We start from the raw sequence: 7,229 nt of genomic DNA on the forward strand, positions 1-7,229 counted from the left end.
TTTAGGAGATTCTCCTTGGTATTTACCATTTTTTTTTGGCAGGAAGATGCATTGCTAAAATTTCACTGGGATAACTTTAATTAATATAAGCTCTTATTTATATTTTACATCTTTTAAAAATCTTTATAATTTTCTAAACAATATAAAGAAACACTGATGATGAAATTCCTTGTCTAGATCTGGACTTTAAATAGTATATTCCTGGAGCTCTCCTCAGTGTGGTGCTGGTGAATCCATTCAGTTCAGTTCAGTCACTCAGTCACGTCCAACTCTTTGTGACCCCATGGACTGCAGCACGTCAGGCTTCCCTGTCCATCACCAACAAGCAAGTTTGAGCTTGCTCAAACTCATGACCATTGAGTCAGTGATACCATCAAATCATCTCATCCTATGTCGTCCCCTCCTCCTCCCGTCTTCAATCTTTCCCAGCATCAGGGTCTTCTCCAATGAGTCAGTTCTTTGCATCAGGTGGCCAAAGTATTGGAGTTTCAGCTTCAGCATCAGTCCTTCCAATGAATATTCAGGACTGATTTCCTTGAGGATTGACTGGTTTGATCTTGCAGTCCAAGGGACTCTCAAGAGTCTTCTCCAACACCACAGTGCAAAAGCATCAGTTCTTTGGCACTGAGCTTTCTTTGTGGTCCAAATCTTACATTCATACATGACTACTGGAAAAACCTTAGCTTTGACTAGATGGACCTTTGTTGGCAAAATAATATCTCTGCTTTTCAATAAGCTGTCTAGGTTGGTCATAACTTTTCTCCCAAGGAGCAAGTGTCTTTTAATTTCATGGCTGCAGTCACCATCTGCAGTGATTTTGGAGCCCAAGAAGATAACATTTTCTCTGTTTCCATTGTTTCCCCATCTATTTCACTTGAGTTGATAAGAGCGGCTGCCATGATCTTAGTTTTCTGAATGTTGAGTTTTAAGCCAACTTTTTCACTCTCCTCTTTCACTTTCATCAAGAGGCTCTTTAGTTCTTCACTTTCTGACATAAGAGTGGTATCATCTGCATATCTGAGGTTATTGATATTTGAATGCTTTTCAGATAAACAGTCTTAACTGGTTTGGTGATTTTATGTTTAATTCTTGATTTAGTTTTTTAAAATCAGGAATGAGTGAATTAAATCACTATCTCTATTCAGGCTCTTGGATCTGTAATTTAAGCAGAATACTGTCCTGCTTTCACCATCCATTCAGCATTTACTGCATGCCTCCCCTGTGTCAGGCTCCAAGAGGCAGTGGTTCTGGGACTCTTTCCTCTGGTAGGGGTTTCTGTTCTTTCTAATATGTACACTTTTCTCACTTGTTTTCCAGGCCTCAGGCCTTTGTCTTTATACAGATCTTGAGAGAAAAGAGGGCCAGAATTGCAATGATCACACTAAGGAAACAAAGTGGGAACACTGACAAGAGAGGAAGAAAGAGGCTGGGCAACCAGAACACACAGGGCACACAGGGCAGGAAATCAGCCTCCTCCTCTCACCTCGGCCTCCCAGTCACTCCCTGCTAGGAAGTCTTGGAGAGATTCTCTGCGTATGGAACTGCCTTCTGCTGCTGTTGTTCAGTTGCTCATCATGTTCGACCCTTTGTGACCCCAGGGACTGCAGTACCCCAGGCTTCCCTGTCCTTCACTATCTCTCGGAGATTGCTCAAACTCATGTCCATTGAGTCAGTGATGCCATCCAACCATCCCAGTGAGTCAGTTCTTCAAATCAGGTGGCCAAAGTATTGGAACTTCAGCTTCAGCATCAGTTCTTCTGATGGATATTCAGGGTTGATTTCCTTTAGGATTGACTGGTTTGATCTCCTTGCTGTTCAAGGAATTCCCAAGAGTCTTCTCCAGCACCTCAGTTTGAAAGAAGCAATTCTTCGCAGTTCAGCCTTCTTTATGGTTTCTATTCTCTTGGCTACACTCTTACTTTTGCTGCAAAGAGTACATCCTTTCCTTTCCCCTGGCATCTGGGTTGTTGCATAGATTGGAACTTGGAGGTGCCCTGGACCCTTTATGTTACTCCCTTGGTCCTTCAAGAAGCTCTCTCTAATCTTTAATCCTGTGATGCACACAGGATGTGTGCATCAAAACTTGATGTTTTCTCACTGCAGCCTGGAAAAGCCTTCAACAGTCTTAGGAGCATATCAAATTCATCTCAGGGAAGAGAAGTACTCAGGCCTCAGTCCCTTGGGAAACACTATTAGTACTCATCTCTGATGATGAAGGTTTAGAGAGAGGTGTTTTTCCATCTGTGTGACTCCATCAAGGCCTGCCCCTCCCACAAGACACAATTTTCTTCACCGACCATAGGGACCATTTTCCAGCAGATGTATTCTCTCTGTTTTATGTTTTACTATGTCTTTTCTCATGGGTTATCTGTCCCATATAAGAGCATATTTATACTTCTTCTTCTAAATACATTCTACCTGACTCCCCCACCCCCAGACCCACTTTACACCTTGCTCTGTACCCAGAGAGGGTAAAGTCTATTGCCTCTGGATGTTGTTAGGTTTGGCTAATAGGAAGCACTGGCAGTTGATCAGAGGCAGCAAGAAGGACAAGTTGGGGGATTTATCCCTCTGAGTCACCCCTTACAAGTCCACTCACTGTTCTGTAGTGCCTGGGGCCTCTCCTAAGGCCACTGCTCCCATGAGGTGATTCCCTTGATGACTCTGCCAATAGTGAGCTCTCCATTGCTGTCCAGCCTAGGGAGGATAATGCCTTTGATGTTACCAGTCCTGGTGTATTTTGCCACCCCTGCTTTATTATTATTATTATTTTTAACTCTTCCCATGTATTTTGACTGTTCTCTTCATTATACTCTCTTCAATCTTTCCTTTTGCGTGTATCATCTGTTTCCTATTAGGACTTTGACTAAAATACCTCCTGATCTCAACTTTCTCCCACCCGGCACTCTTGTCCTAAATCTGCTCCCTCTCTTTTCTTTCTTCCACAAATTCCTAAAGCATTTCTCTCAATGTGTAGCTCCCAGTTCCTTACCTCTCATATTCTTTTAAATCTACTTGAGATTTATATTCTCCTGTCTTCCTACTAAACCAAAATGTATCAAATTTTAAAAACTTTTTATTTTGTACTGGTGTGTAGCCAGTTAACTTGTGATAGTTTCAGGTGGACTGCAAAGGGACTCAGATTTGATTCGTGGGAAGTAGACAATGAAACAGTCGAGGGTACAAGAAGTTTATTAGGGATCAGAACCCGTGGAAAAGCAGGGAGAAGGAAAGATTGGGTAAATGGAGAAGTGGATTGTGATGCACGTGTGAGAGGGCCTCAGTCAACTGACTCAGAGCTCTAGAGGGGATAGAATAACATCTTTCTCCACATGACACAAGGATATGAGAGGTTGTTGACAAACCAGTGCATATATATGACACTGCAAAGCCAGAGACAAGAATTTCCATGGATATCATGGGTATTTTGATATGGCACTCAACCTAATCTTACAAATTGATACTTTCCCACATATTTATTATAAAAATACCTAAAGAGGAAGAATCACATTGATGAACTTAAGCTTTATAAGCAGTATATATTATAAGGCTATAATAATTAACACAGTGTAGTACAGGAAAAAGAAAAAAAAAGATTATTAAAAAGAAGAGAGAGCTGAAAGATAAACCTACATGTATATGATTACAAAACAGTGTGGGAAAGGGCAGTCTTTTTTCTAAAAGGTAGAAGGTCTATAGGCTGCCCACAGGCAAAAGTGAACCTTGATCCCTAGCCACATAAAAGTCATTTTGAGAATAAATGTGAAAGGTTAAAAACAGTAAAAGCTCTAAATGATAGCATACAAAAGTATATTCATAACCTTGGGGTAAATAAAAATTTCTTAAATAGCTCATAAAAAAATTTCTTAAATAGCTCATAAAAAAATTTCTTAAATAGCTCATAAATGTAAAGGAAATAATTAATAAAACTGGATATTTTTTTACCTAAAAATTTTCATTTCTCTTTAGTAAATATTTAGTCATGGACACGCCAATGTTCATTGCAGTACTATTTACAAAAGCCAAGACATGGGAGCAACTTAAATGTCCTTTGACAGATGAATGGGTAAAGAAGATGTGGTGCGTATATACAATGGGTATTACTTAGCCATAAAGAGAACAAAATAATGTCATTTGCAGTGACATGGATGGACTTAGAAATTGTCATACTGAGTGAAGTAAGTCAGAGAAAGACAAATGTCATATGAATCACTTAAGTGTGGACTCTAAAAAAGACTACAAATGAACTTATCTACAAAACAGAAATAGAGTTACAAATGTAAAAAATAAACTTATGGTTACCTGGGAGGGCTTGGGAAGGATAAATTGAAAGATTGGGATTGACACAAGCAGACTACTGTATATAAAATGAATAACTAATTAAGACCTATGGTATAGCACAGGAACTTTATGCAATACTCTGTAATGTCCTATATGGAACATTAGGATCTAAAAAAAAGTGGATATATATGTATATATAACAGATTCACTCTGGTGTACACCTGAAGTTAAGACAAGTTGGAAGTCACTTATGTTGTTCAGTCACCAAGTTATGTCCAACTCTTTGTGACCCCATGGAACCCATGGACCCCGCTCCAGGCTTCCTCACTATCTCCTGGAGTTTGCCCAAGCTCAATTATACCCCAATAAAAATTTCAAAAAATTCAGGCAGGGAGTTGCTGGGTTATGTGGTAAACATGTTTAATTTTATTAAAATGCATCTACCAAATTGTTTTCCAAAGTGGTTCTACCATTCTACATTGTTACCAGCAATTTGAGAGTTCCAGTTGCTTTGCATCCTCATCAGCACTTGGTATGTGTGTGTGTGTTAGTTGCTTAGTCATGTCCGACTCTTTGCAACCCCATAGACTGTAGCCCACCAGGCCCGTCAGTATATGGGATTCTCCAGGCAAGAACACTGGAGTGGGTTGCCATTTCCTTCCCCAAAAGGAACTATAGAAAGAAAGAAAGTGAAGTTGCTCAGTTGTGTCTGACTCTTTGTGACCCCATGGACTGTAGCCTACCAGGCTCCTCCATCCATGGAATTTTCCAGGCAGGAGTACTGGAGTGGGTTGCCATTTCCTTCTCCAGCACTTGGTATGGTCAGTGTTAATTTTAGCCATCCTAATATGGCTATCATTGTAAGTTATTATGGTTTTAATTTGCATTTCTTCAATGACTAATGATATTGAACATCTTTTAATATGCTTCTGAACTTGTTGGCTATCCATAAATCTTCCTTTGAAAAGTGTTCAAATATTTTTATTGTTTTTGAGTTGTCTTATTATCTCTCTGTATAATTTCTTTACATAATCTGGATTCAAATCCTTTCTCAGACCCATGCAGTGCAAATATATTCACCAAGTCTGCAACTTACCTTTTATTTTTATTTATTTTGCAGAGTCACTGAGCTTTATGGTTCCATTTGGCTCCAAAACACACTTTTACCGGCCTCAAGTTATCTTTTCAAAAATAACTAGGCATGTGAATTTGAACGTTCCCCACCCCTAGGTGCCTTCCACCCTTCGGTTCCTCCCAGGAGCTCCAAAGCGGAAGTTGAGTCTGTCCCGCTCCAGTCGTTGCGAAGTGGCTGTGCTTCCTGGGGTGGGGGATGGGGGTGCGGTTCTGATGTGAATGACGGTGATGTGCCCGCGCAGGGGCTCTGCTGGCGGCCATCACATGGTTGCACAGGTCGAATTTTATTTCCTGGCCATTTTATAGAAGACTTTCGACTGTATTCCCAGCACTTCGGATTTGGACACCAGGTCATCGAGCTTCCCGCCTCGCGCTAATAAAGACTCCATAGTGTTGTGCAGGATGAACTTGGTCTCATCCAGTTCAGCCTGCACTATAGTCATGGAGTCAGCTTCTATGGGGTTCTGGTGTCTACTGAGGTGACTGTCCAGGCCTGTGTACTGGATGGTATCAGGGGATCCAACTGGCCAGTCTATCCTGTGGACCTGCTTGGAGAATTCGCCTAGTATCTTCTCTAGCAAGGTAAAAGACCCCCAGGATGGATGCTCACTGTCAGCAATGACCACTTCCGCAAGACTGTCATTTCTCATGAAGACATGGCACAGATATTCTTGTTTCACAGAAACTTGGCTACCTTCTGCAGAGCACTCCACAATCAGGATCCCCTGGAGAAGGAAATGGCAACCCACTCCAGTGTTCTTGCCTGGAGAATCCCCCGGACAGAAGAGCCTGACAGGCTACAGTCCATGGGGTTGCAAGAGTCAGACACGACTTAGCAACTAACCACCACCACCGCCACCACCACAATCAGTTGGCTTGTGAAGGCGGTGAATTCCTAAACGCTGGACCTCTGGAAGAAGCTGAAAGAGGACACATCATATGTGGCTTTGAGCAGTACTGCCTTGGACTCGCCTTTGTACAGACACTTAGGCTGTACAGCTTCATGGCGCCACGACCTGGGGCCGGCCACCCACCTGGCGGCAGCCTGGGCTCACAGGGAGCAGCATCGTGCCGCCCCTCAAGAGGCCGATGGGTCAGCCATCTGCTTCCTTCTGCCTTTTATTTCTAAATGGTGTCTTCTGATAAGCAGATTTAAAAATTTTGGTAAATTCTAATATATCAATTTTTATTTTATAGTTTGAAATAAAATTATAAAATAAAGCTAATGAACTATGCTGTGCTGTGATTAGTCACTCAGTCATGTCTGACTCTTTGCAACCCCATGGACTGCAACCTACTAGGCTCCTCTGTCCATGGGATTATCCAGGCAAGAATACTGGAGTGGGTTGCCATGCCCTCCTCCAGGGGATCTTCCAAAACCTGGAATTGAACCCAGGTCTCCCACATTGTAGGTGGTTTCTTTACTGTCTGAGCCACCAGGGAATCAATTTTTATTTTATAGCTTAAAATAAAGCTATAAAATTATAAAATAAAACTAATAAACTATAGTTTAAAATAAAACACATTTTGTGTCCTATTGAAGAAATTTTTGCTTAACATAAAGTTGCAAAGATTTTATCCTATTTTTTTCCTAGAAAATTCATAATTTTAGCTTTTACATTGTCTTAAGATTTTTGGATTACCTCATTCAGAGGATGTGACTGCTGATTGATTCCTGAGCTGGACCTGGGCAATCAGGATCCTCACTCCCTTCCTGTCCTTGGAATGGGTGTACCACCCACCATTCCCATAGCCAGACCCATTTTCAAGGATGCAGCTGAAGAGAGAGTCATGTGTTGTTGAGACCATCTGAG

The 7,229-nt window shown here is 41.4% G+C and overlaps 1 pseudogene; it reads right to left on the reverse strand.

Moving 5' to 3' along the window:
- Positions 1–5,675: 5,675 nt before the first annotated feature.
- LOC120876565 lies at positions 5,676–6,420 on the reverse strand (annotated as a pseudogene).
- Between the last annotated feature and the right edge of the window lie 809 nt (positions 6,421–7,229).

The sequence above is a fragment of the Oryx dammah genome, unplaced genomic scaffold (genome assembly GCF_014754425.2).
Source record: "Oryx dammah isolate SB20612 unplaced genomic scaffold, SCBI_Odam_1.1 HiC_scaffold_17, whole genome shotgun sequence".
NCBI lineage: Eukaryota > Metazoa > Chordata > Mammalia > Artiodactyla > Bovidae > Oryx > Oryx dammah.